The sequence below is a fragment of the Oncorhynchus gorbuscha genome, linkage group LG15 (assembly GCF_021184085.1).
Source record: "Oncorhynchus gorbuscha isolate QuinsamMale2020 ecotype Even-year linkage group LG15, OgorEven_v1.0, whole genome shotgun sequence".
In the NCBI taxonomy this organism is placed as follows: Eukaryota; Metazoa; Chordata; class Actinopteri; order Salmoniformes; family Salmonidae; genus Oncorhynchus; species Oncorhynchus gorbuscha.
The window spans coordinates 84,276,361-84,290,556 of NC_060187.1; the positions used below are offsets into that span (position 1 = coordinate 84,276,361).

A 14,196-nucleotide genomic window follows, 5' to 3' on the forward strand; every position below is an offset into this window, starting at 1 on the left:
ATTAGGGGAGGGGTGGTAGGTTTAAGGGAAAATAATACAATGGAATGTTTGTAAAAAAATGTATGGGGATTGGAAATGATAGAGACAGTTACATTGAAAGGACACACAATCTATCTGCAGTATTAAAGCTGATCTACCCCTAAAAATAACTAAATAGATGGTCATGAAGGAGAGGACACAATGAAAGGAGGAGAGGAGACTATTAAAGGAGATTTCTGAAGAATGTTGACCACTAGACCAGACCTGCCTGTGGGTCACATAGACCTGGGAGAGTTTGTCATTAAATGTATAACAAAGGATGTCACAAATCTGCATTTACTGTAGGAGCCAGACTGGGAAACCTGCATGTTTGGTTACTTCGGTGTGCCTCTTTTTTAACTGTATGACGGGTGTGTTCTTTATAACGTTCCAATTCTTCAAATATACCTGTATGGCTCCATAGCTCAGTGGTTAGAGCACTGGTCTTGTAAACCAGGGGTCGTCGTGAGTTCAATTCTCACTGGGGCCTCGATTTTGACTCTACCCTCTGTGACATTCATCTGAAACTTAACAAAGGGTGGGAGTTAGCATTTGCCAATTCTGTCCTGGGCTGCCCATCATGATTTAAAAAGTGCTGAAACTAGAGACAGGAGTAGCAGAGGTCATGTTATCCAGTGATGCACGTTGAAAGAATAACAACATTAACTTGAACTTTTCCTTATATTAACTGTAACTCAGTAAAAACGTTTCAATTGTTGCGTGTTGCATATATATATATTTTTTGTTCAGTATAGTAAATAATGGCTACTTCTGAGAAAGTATTAAAACTTCTTAAGGCGAGGGGGCAGTATTCTGAATTTCTGCCTGACTGACGTGCCCAAAGTAAACTGCCTGTTATTCAGGCCCAGAAGCTAGGAAATGCATATAATTGATAGAATTTGATGGAAAACACTTTGAATTTTCTAAACGGTTAAAATAATGTTTGTGAGTATAACTGAATTCATATGGCAGGCGAAAACCCAAGGAAAATCCATCCAGAAATCGTTTGATTTTTTGGCGCTAAGAAACCTTTCCAATGCAAGTCTATGGGTCTGTATATAAAAATTCCTCCCAGATTGCTGTACCTATGGATTCCACTAGATGTCAACAGTCTTTATACAGGATTTCAGGCTTGTTTGTTGAAATACGAACAAGTAATAGTAGTTTTTCCCAAGGGAGCTCAACAGGAAAAGTAGGCTTTTGGCGCCCGTGAATGAGGGTGCGCTCTTCGTTATTTTCCTTTCCTATTGAACACCGTTCTTTCTGTCTGGAGTATTATCCTTTATTTACAAATTAGGGTACCTGAGGATTGAATAGAACATTGTTTGACTTGTATGAACAAAGTTTACCGGTAGCTTTTGGATTCCTTTGTATGCATGTTGAAGGAGTGGATTACTGAAATCAATGGCGCCAACTAAACTAACTTTTTGGAAATAAAGAAGGACTTTATCAAACAAAACAAGCATTCGTTGTGTAGCTGGGACCCTTGGGATTGAAAACAGAGGAAGATCTTAAAAGGTAAGTGATTTATTTCATCGCTATTTGCGATTCTGTGAAGCCTGTGCTGGTTTAAAAAATATTTTGATGTGGGGCGCTGTCCTCAGATAATCACAGGGTATGCTTCCGCCGTAAAGCCTTTTGAAATCTGGCAACGCATTTGGATTAACAAGAAGTTAAGCTTTTAAATGATATTAGACACTTGTATCTTCATGAATGTTTAATATTATGACTTTGTATTTGAATTTGGCGCTCTCCAATTTCACTGGATGTTGTCGGAAGAGGGAATTACTGTCAAGAGGAGTGAAACAAGATTGTCCACTGTCGACATATCTCTTTATTATGGCCATCGAAATGTTAGCTATTAAAATCAGATGCAACAATAAAATCAAGGGGATAGAAATCCGGGGCTTAAAAACAAAGGTGTCATTGTACGCTGAGGACTCATGCTTTCTTTTAAAACCACCATTTGGATCGCTGCACAGCCTCATAGACAATCTAGATCATTTCTCTAACCTCTCTGGAATACAACTGAACTATGATAAGTGTACCATTATAAAGTTGGATGGTTTTCAGAGATTGGTGTGAGGGGTTGAGGGTAGCTGATGGGTGGGACTAAAATTAAAAATATAAAAATATGACTAATGTAAAATATACTGTGTCCCTAATATGTTTATTGTATGTATAAGCTAGAAGTAGAAGCCTAAGTATTGATGTCCATTCATTTACTCCAATTAGGGGAGGGGTGGTAGGTTTAAGGGAAAATAATACAATGGAATGTTTGTAAAAAAATGTATGGGGATTGGAAATGATAGAGACAGTTACATTGAAAGGACACACAATCTATCTGCAGTATTAAAGCTGATCTACCCCTAAAAATAACTAAATAGATGGTCATGAAGGAGAGGACACAATGAAAGGAGGAGAGGAGACTATTAAAGGAGATTTCTGAAGAATGTTGACCACTAGACCAGACCTGCCTGTGGGTCACATAGACCTGGGAGAGTTTGTCATTAAATGTATAACAAAGGATGTCACAAATCTGCATTTACTGTAGGAGCCAGACTGGGAAACCTGCATGTTTGGTTACTTCGGTGTGCCTCTTTTTTTAACTGTATGACGGGTGTGTTCTTTATAACGTTCCAATTCTTCAAGTATACCTGTATGGCTCCATAGCTCAGTGGTTAGAGCACTGGTCTTGTAAACCAGGGGTCGTGAGTTCAATTCTCACTGGGGCCTCGATTTTGACTCTACCCTCTGTGACATTCATCTGAAACTTGACAAAGGGTGGGAGTTTCCATTTGCCAATTCTGTCCTGGGCTCCCCATCATGATTTAAAAAGTGCTGAAACTAGAGACAGGAGTAGCAGAGGTCATGTAATCCAGTGATGCACGTTGAAAGAATAACAACATTAACTTGAACTTTTCCTTATATTAACTGTAACTCAGTAAAAACGTTTCAATTGTTGCGTGTTGCATATATTTTTTTTTGTTCAGTATAGTAAATAATGGCTACTTCTGAGAAAGTATTAAAACTTCTTAAGGCGAGGGGGCAGTATTCTGAATTTCTGCCTGACTGACGTGCCCAAAGTAAACTGCCTGTTATTCAGGCCCAGAAGCTAGGAAATGCATATAATTGATAGAATTTGATGGAAAACACTTTGAATTTTCTAAACGGTTAAAATAATGTTTGTGAGTATAACTGAATTCATATGGCAGGCGAAAACCCAAGGAAAATCCATCCAGAAATCGTTTGATTTTTGGCGCTAAGAAACCTTTCCAATGCAAGTCTATGGGTCTGTATATAAAAATTCCTCCCAGATTGCTGTACCTATGGATTCCACTAGATGTCAACAGTCTTTATACAGGGTTTCAGGCTTGTTTGTTGAAATACGAACAAGTAATAGTAGTTTTTCCCAAGGGAGCTCAACAGGAAAAGTAGGCTTTCGCGCCCGTGAATGAGGGTGTGCGCTCTTCGTTATTTTCCTTTCCTATTGAACACCGTTCTTTCTGTCTGGAGTATTATCCTTTATTTACAAATTAGGGTACCTGAGGATTGAATAGAACATTGTTTGACTTGTATGAACAAAGTTTACCGGTAGCTTTTGGATTCCTTTGTATGCATGTTGAAGGAGTGGATTACTGAAATCAATGGCGCCAACTAAACTAACTTTTTGGAAATAAAGAAGGACTTTATCAAACAAAACAAGCATTCGTTGTGTAGCTGGGACCCTTGGGATTGAAAACAGAGGAAGATCTTAAAAGGTAAGTGATTTATTTCATCGCTATTTGCGATTCTGTGAAGCCTGTGCTGGTTTAAAAAATATTTTGATGTGGGCGCTGTCCTCAGATAATCACAGGGTATGCTTCCGCCGTAAAGCCTTTTTGAAATCTGGCAATGCATTTGGATTAACAAGAAGTTAAGCTTTTAAATGATTTTAGACACTTGTATCTTCATGAATGTTTAATATTATGACTTTGTATTTGAATTTGGCGCTCTCCAATTTCACTGGATGTTGTCGGAAGAGGGAATTACTGTCAAGAGGAGTGAAACAAGATTGTCCACTGTCGACATATCTCTTTATTATGGCCATCGAAATGTTAGCTATTAAAATCAGATGCAACAATAAAATCAAGGGGATAGAAATCCGGGGCTTAAAAACAAAGGTGTCATTGTACGCTGAGGACTCATGCTTTCTTTTAAAACCACCATTTGGATCGCTGCACAGCCTCATAGACAATCTAGATCATTTCTCTAACCTCTCTGGAATACAACTGAACTATGATAAGTGTACCATTATAAAGTTGGATGGTTTTCAGAGATTGGTGTGAGGGGTTGAGGGTAGCTGATGGGTGGGACTAAAATTAAAAATATTAAAATGTGACTAATGTAAAATATACTGTGTCCCTAATATGTTTATTGTATGTATAAGCTAGAAGTAGAAGCCTAAGTATTGATGTCCATTAATTTACTCCAATTAGGGGAGGGGTGGTAGGGTTAAGGGAAAATAATACAATGGAATGTTTGTAAAAAATGTATGGGGGATTGGAAATGATAGAGACAGTTACATTGAAAGGACACACAATCTATCTGCAGTATTAAAGCTGATCTACCCCTAAAAATAACTAAATAGATGGTCATGAAGGACAGGACACAATGAAAGGAGGAGAGGAGACTATTAAAGGAGATTTCTGAAGAATGTTGACCACTAGACCAGACCTGCCTGTGGGTCACATAGACCTGGGAGAGTTTGTCATTAAATGTATAACAAAGGATGTCACAAATCTGCATTTACTGTTGGAGCCAGACTGGGAAAACTGCATGTTTGGTTACTTTGGTGGGCCTCTTTTTTTAACTGTATGACGGGTGTGTTCTTTATAACGTTCCAATTCTTCAAGTATACCTGTATGGCTCCATAGCTCAGTGGTTAGAGCACTGGTCTTGTAAACCAGGGGTCGTGAGTTCAATTCTCACTGGGGCCTCGATTTTGACTCTACCCTCTGTGACATTCATCTGAAACTTGACAAAGGGTGGGAGTTTCCATTTGCCAATTCTGTCCTGGGCTCCCCATCATGATTTAAAAAGTGCTGAAACTAGAGACAGGAGTAGCAGAGGTCATGTAATCCAGTGATGCACGTTGAAAGAATAACAACATTAACTTGAACTTTTCCTTATATTAACTGTAACTCAGTAAAAACGTTTCAATTGTTGCGTGTTGCATATATTTTTGTTGTTGTTCAGTATAGTAAATAATGGCTACTTCTGAGAAAGTATTAAAACTTCTTAAGGCGAGGGGCAGTATTCTGAATTTCTGCCTGACTGACGTGCCCAAAGTAAACTGCCTGTTATTCAGGCCCAGAAGCTAGGAAATGCATATAATTGATAGAATTTGATGGAAAACACTTTGAATTTTCTAAACGGTTAAAATAATGTTTGTGAGTATAACTGAATTCATATGGCAGGCGAAAACCCAAGGAAAATCCATCCAGAAATCGTTTGATTTTTGGCGCTAAGAAACCTTTCCAATGCAAGTCTATGGGTCTGTATATAAAAATTCCTCCCAGATTGCTGTACCTATGGATTCCACTAGATGTCAACAGTCTTTATACAGGGTTTCAGGCTTGTTTGTTGAAATACGAACAAGTAATAGTAGTTTTTCCCAAGGGAGCTCAACAGGAAAAGTAGGCTTTTGGCGCCCGTGAATGAGGGTGCGCTCTTCGTTATTTTCCTTTCCTATTGAACACCGTTCTTTCTGTCTGGAGTATTATCCTTTATTTACAAATTAGGGTACCTGAGGATTGAATAGAACATTGTTTGACTTGTATGAACAAAGTTTACCGGTAGCTTTTGGATTCCTTTGTATGCATGTTGAAGGAGTGGATTACTGAAATCAATGGCGCCAACTAAACTAACTTTTTTGGAAATAAAGAAGGACTTTATCAAACAAAACAAGCATTCGTTGTGTAGCTGGGACCCTTGGGATTGAAAACAGAGGAAGATCTTAAAAGGTAAGTGATTTATTTCATCGCTATTTGCGATTCTGTGAAGCCTGTGCTGGTTTAAAAAATATTTTGATGTGGGGCGCTGTCCTCAGATAATCACAGGGTATGCTTCCGCCGTAAAGCCTTTTTGAAATCTGGCAACGCATTTGGATTAACAAGAAGTTAAGCTTTTAAATGATATTAGACACTTGTATCTTCGTGAATGTTTAATATTATGACTTTGTATTTGAATTTGGCGCTCTCCAATTTCACTGGATGTTGTCGGAAGAGGGAATTACTGTCAAGAGGAGTGAAACAAGATTTGTAAAAAAAAAAATGTTTGTAAAAAAAAATGTATGGGGGATTGGAAATGATAGAGACAGTTACATTGAAAGGACACACAATCTATCTGCAGTATTAAAGCTGATCTACCCCTAAAAATAACTAAATAGATGGTCATGAAGGAGAGGACACAATGAAAGGAGGAGAGGAGACTATTAAAGGAGATTTCTGAAGAATGTTGACCACTAGACCAGACCTGCCTGTGGGTCACATAGACCTGGGAGAGTTTGTCATTAAATGTATAACAAAGGATGTCACAAATCTGCATTTACTTAGGAGCCAGACTGGGAAACCTGCATGTTTGGTTACTGTGTGCCTCTTTTTTTAACTGTTGACGGGTGTGTTCTTTATAACGTTCCAATTCTTCAAGTATTACCTTATGGCCCCATAGCTCAGTGGTTAGAGCACTGGTCTTGTAAACCAGGGGTCTTGAGTTCAATTCTCACTGGGGCCTAGATTTTGACTCTACCCTCTGTGACATTCATCTGAAACTTGACAAAGGGTGGGAGTTTTTGGAAATAAAGAAGGACTTTATCAAACAAAACAAGCATTCGTTGTGTAGCTGGGACCCTTGGGATTGAAAACAGAGGAAGATCTTAAAAGGTAAGTGATTTATTTCATCGCTATTTGCGATTCTGTGAAGCCTGTGCTGGTTTAAAAAATATTTTGATGTGGGGCGCTGTCCTCAGATAATCACAGGGTATGCTTCCGCCGTAAAGCCTTTTTGAAATCTGGCAATGCATTTGGATTAACAAGAAGTTAAGCTTTTAAATGATATTAGACACTTGTATCTTCATGAATGTTTAATATTATGACTTTGTATTTGAATTTGGCGCTCTCCAATTTCACTGGATGTTGTCGGAAGAGGGAATTACTGTCAAGAGGAGTGAAACAAGATTGTCCACTGTCGACATATCTCTTTATTATGGCCATCGAAATGTTAGCTATTAAAATCAGATGCAACAATAAAATCAAGGGGATAGAAATCCGGGGCTTAAAAACAAAGGTGTCATTGTACGCTGAGGACTCATGCTTTCTTTTAAAACCACCATTTGGATCGCTGCACAGCCTCATAGACAATCTAGATCATTTCTCTAACCTCTCTGGAATACAACTGAACTATGATAAGTGTACCATTATAAAGTTGGATGGTTTTCAGAGATTGGTGTGAGGGGTTGAGGGTAGCTGATGGGTGGGACTAAAATTAAAAATATAAAATATGACTAATGTAAAATATACTGTGTCCCTAATATGTTTATTGTATGTATAAGCTAGAATTAGAAGCCTAAGTATTGATGTCCATTCATTTACTCCAATTAGGGGAGGGTGGTAGGGTTAAGGGAAAATAATACAATGGAATGTTTGTAAAAAAAAATGTATGGGGGATTGGAAATGATAGAGACAGTTACATTGAAAGGACACACAATCTATCTGCAGTATTAAAGCTGATCTACCCCTAAAAATAACTAAATAGATGGTCATGAAGGAGAGGACACAATGAAAGGAGGAGAGGAGACTATTAAAGGAGATTTCTGAAGAATGTTGACCACTAGACCAGACCTGCCTGTGGGTCACATAGACCTGGGAGAGTTTGTCATTAAATGTATAACAACGGATGTCACAAATCTGCATTTACTGTAGGAGCCAGACTGGGAAACCTGCATGTTTGGTTACTTCGGTGTGCCTCTTTTTTTTAACTGTATGACGGGTGTGTTCTTTATAACATTCCAATTCTTCAAGTGTACCTGTATGGCTCCATAGCTTAGTGGTTAGAGCACTGGTCTTGTAAACCAGGGGTCGTGAGTTCAATTCTCACTGGGGCCTCGATTTTGACTCTACCCTCTGTGACATTCATCTGAAACTTGACAAAGGGTGGGAGTTTCCATTTGCCAATTCTGTCCTGGGCTCCCCATCATGATTTAAAAAGTGCTGAAACTAAAGACAGGAGTAGCAGAGGTCATGTAATCCAGTGATGCACGTTGAAAGAATAACAACATTAACTTGAACTTTTCCTTATATTAACTGTAACTCAGTAAAAACGTTTCAATTGTTGCGTGTTGCATATATTTTTTGTTGTTGTTCAGTATAGTAAATAATGGCTACTTCTGAGAAAGTATTAAAACTTCTTAAGGCGAGGGGGCAGTATTCTGAATTTCTGCCTGACTGACGTGCCCAAAGTAAACTGCCTGTTATTCAGGCCCAGAAGCTAGGAAATGCATATAATTGATAGAATTTGATGGAAAACACTTTGAATTTTCTAAACGGTTAAAATAATGTTTGTGAGTATAACTGAATTCATATGGCAGGCGAAAACCCAAGGAAAATCCATCCAGAAATCGTTTGATTTTTTGGCGCTAAGAAACCTTTCCAATGCAAGTCTATGGGTCTGTATATAAAAATTCCTCCCAGATTGCTGTACCTATGGATTCCACTAGATGTCAACAGTCTTTATACAGGGTTTCAGGCTTGTTTGTTGAAATACGAACAAGTAATAGTAGTTTTTCCCAAGGGAGCTCAACAGGAAAAGTAGGCTTTTGGCGCTCGTGAATGAGGGTGCGCTCTTCGTTATTTTCCTTTCCTATTGAACACCGTTCTTTCTGTCTGGAGTATTATCCTTTATTTACAAATTAGGGTACCTGAGGATTGAATAGAACATTGTTTGACTTGTATGAACAAAGTTTACCGGTAGCTTTTTGGATTCCTTTGTATGCATGTTGAAGGAGTGGATTACTGAAATCAATGGCGCCAACTAAACTAACTTTTTTGGAAATAAAGAAGGACTTTATCAAACAAAACAAGCATTCGTTGTGTAGCTGGGACCCTTGGGATTGAAAACAGAGGAAGATCTTAAAAGGTAAGTGATTTATTTCATCGCTATTTGCGATTCTGTGAAGCCTGTGCTGGTTTAAAAATATTTTGATGTGGGGCGCTGTCCTCAGATAATCACAGGGTATGCTTCCGCCGTAAAGCCTTTTTGAAATCTGGCAACGCATTTGGATTAACAAGAAGTTAAGCTTTTAAATGATATTAGACACTTGTATCTTCGTGAATGTTTAATATTATGACTTTGTATTTGAATTTGGCGCTCTCCAATTTCACTGGATGTTGTCGGAAGAGGGAATTACTGTCAAGAGGAGTGAAACAAGATTGTCCACTGTCGACATATCTCTTTATTATGGCCATCGAAATGTTAGCTATTAAAATCAGATGCAACAATAAAATCAAGGGGATAGAAATCCGGGGCTTAAAAACAAAGGTGTCATTGTACGCTGAGGACTCATGCTTTCTTTTAAAACCACCATTTGGATCGCTGCACAGCCTCATAGACAATCTAGATCATTTCTCTAACCTCTCTGGAATACAACTGAACTATGATAAGTGTACCATTATAAAGTTGGATGGTTTTCAGAGATTGGTGTGAGGGGTTGAGGGTAGCTGATGGGTGGGACTAAAATTAAAAATATTAAAATGTGACTAATGTAAAATATACTGTGTCCCTAATATGTTTATTGTATGTATAAGCTAGAAGTAGAAGCCTAAGTATTGATGTCCATTCATTTACTCCAATTAGGGGAGGGGTGGTAGGGTTAAGGGAAAATAATACAATGGAATGTTTGTAAAAAAAAATGTATGGGGGATTGGAAATGATAGAGACAGTTACATTGAAAGGACACACAATCTATCTGCAGTATTAAAGCTGATCTACCCCTAAAAATAACTAAATAGATGGTCATGAAGGAGAGGACACAATGAAAGGAGGAGAGGAGACTATTAAAGGAGATTTCTGAAGAATGTTGACCACTAGACCAGACCTGCCTGTGGGTCACATAGACCTGGGAGAGTTTGTCATTAAATGTATAACAACGGATGTCACAAATCTGCATTTACTGTAGGAGCCAGACTGGGAAACCTGCATGTTTGGTTACTTCGGTGTGCCTCTTTTTTTAACTGTATGACGGGTGTGTTCTTTATAACGTTCCAATTCTTCAAGTATACCTGTATGGCTCCATAGCTCAGTGGTTAGAGCACTGGTCTTGTAAACCAGGGGTCGTGAGTTCAATTCTCACTGGGGCCTCGATTTTGACTCTACCCTCTGTGACATTCATCTGAAACTTGACAAAGGGTGGGAGTTTCCATTTGCCAATTCTGTCCTGGGCTCCCCATCATGATTTAAAAAGTGCTGAAACTAGAGACAGGAGTAGCAGAGGTCATGTAATCCAGTGATGCACGTTGAAAGAATAACAACATTAACTTGAACTTTTCCTTATATTAACTGTAACTCAGTAAAAACGTTTCAATTGTTGCGTGTTGCATATATTTTTGTTGTTGTTCAGTATAGTAAATAATGGCTACTTCTGAGAAAGTATTAAAACTTCTTAAGGCGAGGGGGCAGTATTCTGAATTTCTGCCTGACTGACGTGCCCAAAGTAAACTGCCTGTTATTCAGGCCCAGAAGCTAGGAAATGCATATAATTGATAGAATTTGATGGAAAACACTTTGAATTTTCTAAACGGTTAAAATAATGTTTGTGAGTATAACTGAATTCATATGGCAGGCGAAAACCCAAGGAAAATCCATCCAGAAATCGTTTGATTTTTGGCGCTAAGAAACCTTTCCAATGCAAGTCTATGGGTCTGTATATAAAAATTCCTCCCAGATTGCTGTACCTATGGATTCCACTAGATGTCAACAGTCTTTATACAGGGTTTCAGGCTTGTTTGTTGAAATACGAACAAGTAATAGTAGTTTTTCCCAAGGGAGCTCAACAGGAAAAGTAGGCTTTTGGCGCCCGTGAATGAGGGTGCGCTCTTCGTTATTTTCCTTTCCTATTGAACACCGTTCTTTCTGTCTGGAGTATTATCCTTTATTTACAAATTAGGGTACCTGAGGATTGAATAGAACATTGTTTGACTTGTATGAACAAAGTTTACCGGTAGCTTTTTGGATTCCTTTGTATGCATGTTGAAGGAGTGGATTACTGAAATCAATGGCGCCAACTAAACTAACTTTTTTGGAAATAAAGAAGGACTTTATCAAACAAAACAAGCATTCGTTGTGTAGCTGGGACCCTTGGGATTGAAAACAGAGGAAGATCTTAAAAGGTAAGTGATTTATTTCATCGCTATTTGCGATTCTGTGAAGCCTGTGCTGGTTTAAAAAATATTTTGATGTGGGGCGCTGTCCTCAGATAATCACAGGGTATGCTTCCGCCGTAAAGCCTTTTTGAAATCTGGCAACGCATTTGGATTAACAAGAAGTTAAGCTTTTAAATGATATTAGACACTTGTATCTTCGTGAATGTTTAATATTATGACTTTGTATTTGAATTTGGCGCTCTCCAATTTCACTGGATGTTGTCGGAAGAGGGAATTACTGTCAAGAGGAGTGAAACAAGATTGTCCACTGTCGACATATCTCTTTATTATGGCCATCGAAATGTTAGCTATTAAAATCAGATGCAACAATAAAATCAAGGGGATAGAAATCCGGGGCTTAAAAACAAAGGTGTCATTGTACGCTGAGGACTCATGCTTTCTTTTAAAACCACCATTTGGATCGCTGCACAGCCTCATAGACAATCTAGATCATTTCTCTAACCTCTCTGGAATACAACTGAACTATGATAAGTGTACCATTATAAAGTTGGATGGTTTTCAGAGATTGGTGTGAGGGGTTGAGGGTAGCTGATGGGTGGGACTAAAATTAAAAATATTAAAATGTGACTAATGTAAAATATACTGTGTCCCTAATATGTTTATTGTATGTATAAGCTAGAAGTAGAAGCCTAAGTATTGATGTCCATTCATTTACTCCAATTAGGGGAGGGGTGGTAGGGTTAAGGGAAAATAATACAATGGAATGTTTGTAAAAAAAATGTATGGGGGATTGGAAATGATAGAGACAGTTACATTGAAAGGACACACAATCTATCTGCAGTATTAAAGCTGATCTACCCCTAAAAATAACTAAATAGATGGTCATGAAGGAGAGGACACAATGAAAGGAGGAGAGGAGACTATTAAAGGAGATTTCTGAAGAATGTTGACCACTAGACCAGACCTGCCTGTGGGTCACATAGACCTGGGAGAGTTTGTCATTAAATGTATAACAAAGGATGTCACAAATCTGCATTTACTGTAGGAGCCAGACTGGGAAACCTGCATGTTTGGTTACTTTGGTGGGCCTCTTTTTTTAACTGTATGACGGGTGTGTTCTTTATAACGTTCCAATTCTTCAAGTATACCTGTATGGCTCCATAGCTCAGTGGTTAGAGCACTGGTCTTGTAAACCAGGGGTCGTGAGTTCAATTCTCACTGGGGCCTCGATTTTGACTCTACCCTCTGTGACATTCATCTGAAACTTGACAAAGGGTGGGAGTTTCCATTTGCCAATTCTGTCCTGGGCTCCCCATCATGATTTAAAAAGTGCTGAAACTAGAGACAGGAGTAGCAGAGGTCATGTAATCCAGTGATGCACGTTGAAAGAATAACAACATTAACTTGAACTTTTCCTTATATTAACTGTAACTCAGTAAAAACGTTTCAATTGTTGCGTGTTGCATATATTTTTTTTGTTGTTCAGTATAGTAAATAATGGCTACTTCTGAGAAAGTATTAAAACTTCTTAAGGCGAGGGGGCAGTATTCTGAATTTCTGCCTGACTGACGTGCCCAAAGTAAACTGCCTGTTATTCAGGCCCAGAAGCTAGGAAATGCATATAATTGATAGAATTTGATGGAAAACACTTTGAATTTTCTAAACGGTTAAAATAATGTTTGTGAGTATAACTGAATTCATATGGCAGGCGAAAACCCAAGGAAAATCCATCCAGAAATCGTTTGATTTTTTGGCGCTAAGAAACCTTTCCAATGCAAGTCTATGGGTCTGTATATAAAAATTCCTCCCAGATTGCTGTACCTATGGATTCCACTAGATGTCAACAGTCTTTATACAGGGTTTCAGGCTTGTTTGTTGAAATACGAACAAGTAATAGTAGTTTTTCCCAAGGGAGCTCAACAGGAAAAGTAGGCTTTTGGCGCCCGTGAATGAGGGTGCGCTCTTCGTTATTTTCCTTTCCTATTGAACACCGTTCTTTCTGTCTGGAGTATTATCCTTTATTTACAAATTAGGGTACCTGAGGATTGAATAGAACATTGTTTGACTTGTATGAACAAAGTTTACCGGTAGCTTTTTGGATTCCTTTGTATGCATGTTGAAGGAGTGGATTACTGAAATCAATGGCGCCAACTAAACTAACTTTTTTGGAAATAAAGAAGGACTTTATCAAACAAAACAAGCATTCGTTGTGTAGCTGGGACCCTTGGGATTGAAAACAGAGGAAGATCTTAAAAGGTAAGTGATTTATTTCATCGCTATTTGCGATTCTGTGAAGCCTGTGCTGGTTTAAAAAATATTTTGATGTGGGGCGCTGTCCTCAGATAATCACAGGGTATGCTTCCGCCGTAAAGCCTTTTTGAAATCTGGCAACGCATTTGGATTAACAAGAAGTTAAGCTTTTAAATGATATTAGACACTTGTATCTTCGTGAATGTTTAATATTATGACTTTGTATTTGAATTTGGCGCTCTCCAATTTCACTGGATGTTGTCGGAAGAGGGAATTACTGTCAAGAGAGTGAAACAAGATTGTCCACTGTCGACATATCTCTTTATTATGGCCATCGAAATGTTAGCTATTAAAATCAGATGCAACAATAAAATCAAGGGGATAGAAATCCGGGGCTTAAAAACAAAGGTGTCATTGTACGCTGAGGACTCATGCTTTCTTTTAAAACCACCATTTGGATCGCTGCACAGCCTCATAGACAATCTAGATCATTTCTCTAACCTCTCTGGAA

The 14,196-nt window shown here is 38.4% G+C and overlaps 7 non-coding genes across 7 annotated transcripts; all 7 read left to right on the top strand.

Moving 5' to 3' along the window:
- The first annotated feature begins 432 nt into the window (after positions 1–432).
- Positions 433–508, top strand: trnat-ugu. Its single transcript has one exon. It is a non-coding gene; the product is annotated as a tRNA-Thr (tRNA).
- Positions 509–2,681: 2,173 nt separating this feature from the next.
- On the top strand, positions 2,682–2,754 carry trnat-ugu. The gene has a single exon. It is a non-coding gene; the product is annotated as a tRNA-Thr (tRNA).
- A 2,170-nt stretch (positions 2,755–4,924) lies between these two features.
- trnat-ugu lies at positions 4,925–4,997 on the top strand. Its single transcript has one exon. It is a non-coding gene; the product is annotated as a tRNA-Thr (tRNA).
- Positions 4,998–6,719: 1,722 nt separating this feature from the next.
- On the top strand, positions 6,720–6,792 carry trnat-ugu. The gene has a single exon. It is a non-coding gene; the product is annotated as a tRNA-Thr (tRNA).
- A 1,297-nt stretch (positions 6,793–8,089) lies between these two features.
- Positions 8,090–8,162, top strand: trnat-ugu. Its single transcript has one exon. It is a non-coding gene; the product is annotated as a tRNA-Thr (tRNA).
- A 2,178-nt stretch (positions 8,163–10,340) lies between these two features.
- On the top strand, positions 10,341–10,413 carry trnat-ugu. Its single transcript has one exon. It is a non-coding gene; the product is annotated as a tRNA-Thr (tRNA).
- Positions 10,414–12,589: 2,176 nt separating this feature from the next.
- Positions 12,590–12,662, top strand: trnat-ugu. The gene has a single exon. It is a non-coding gene; the product is annotated as a tRNA-Thr (tRNA).
- Positions 12,663–14,196: the final 1,534 nt, after the last annotated feature.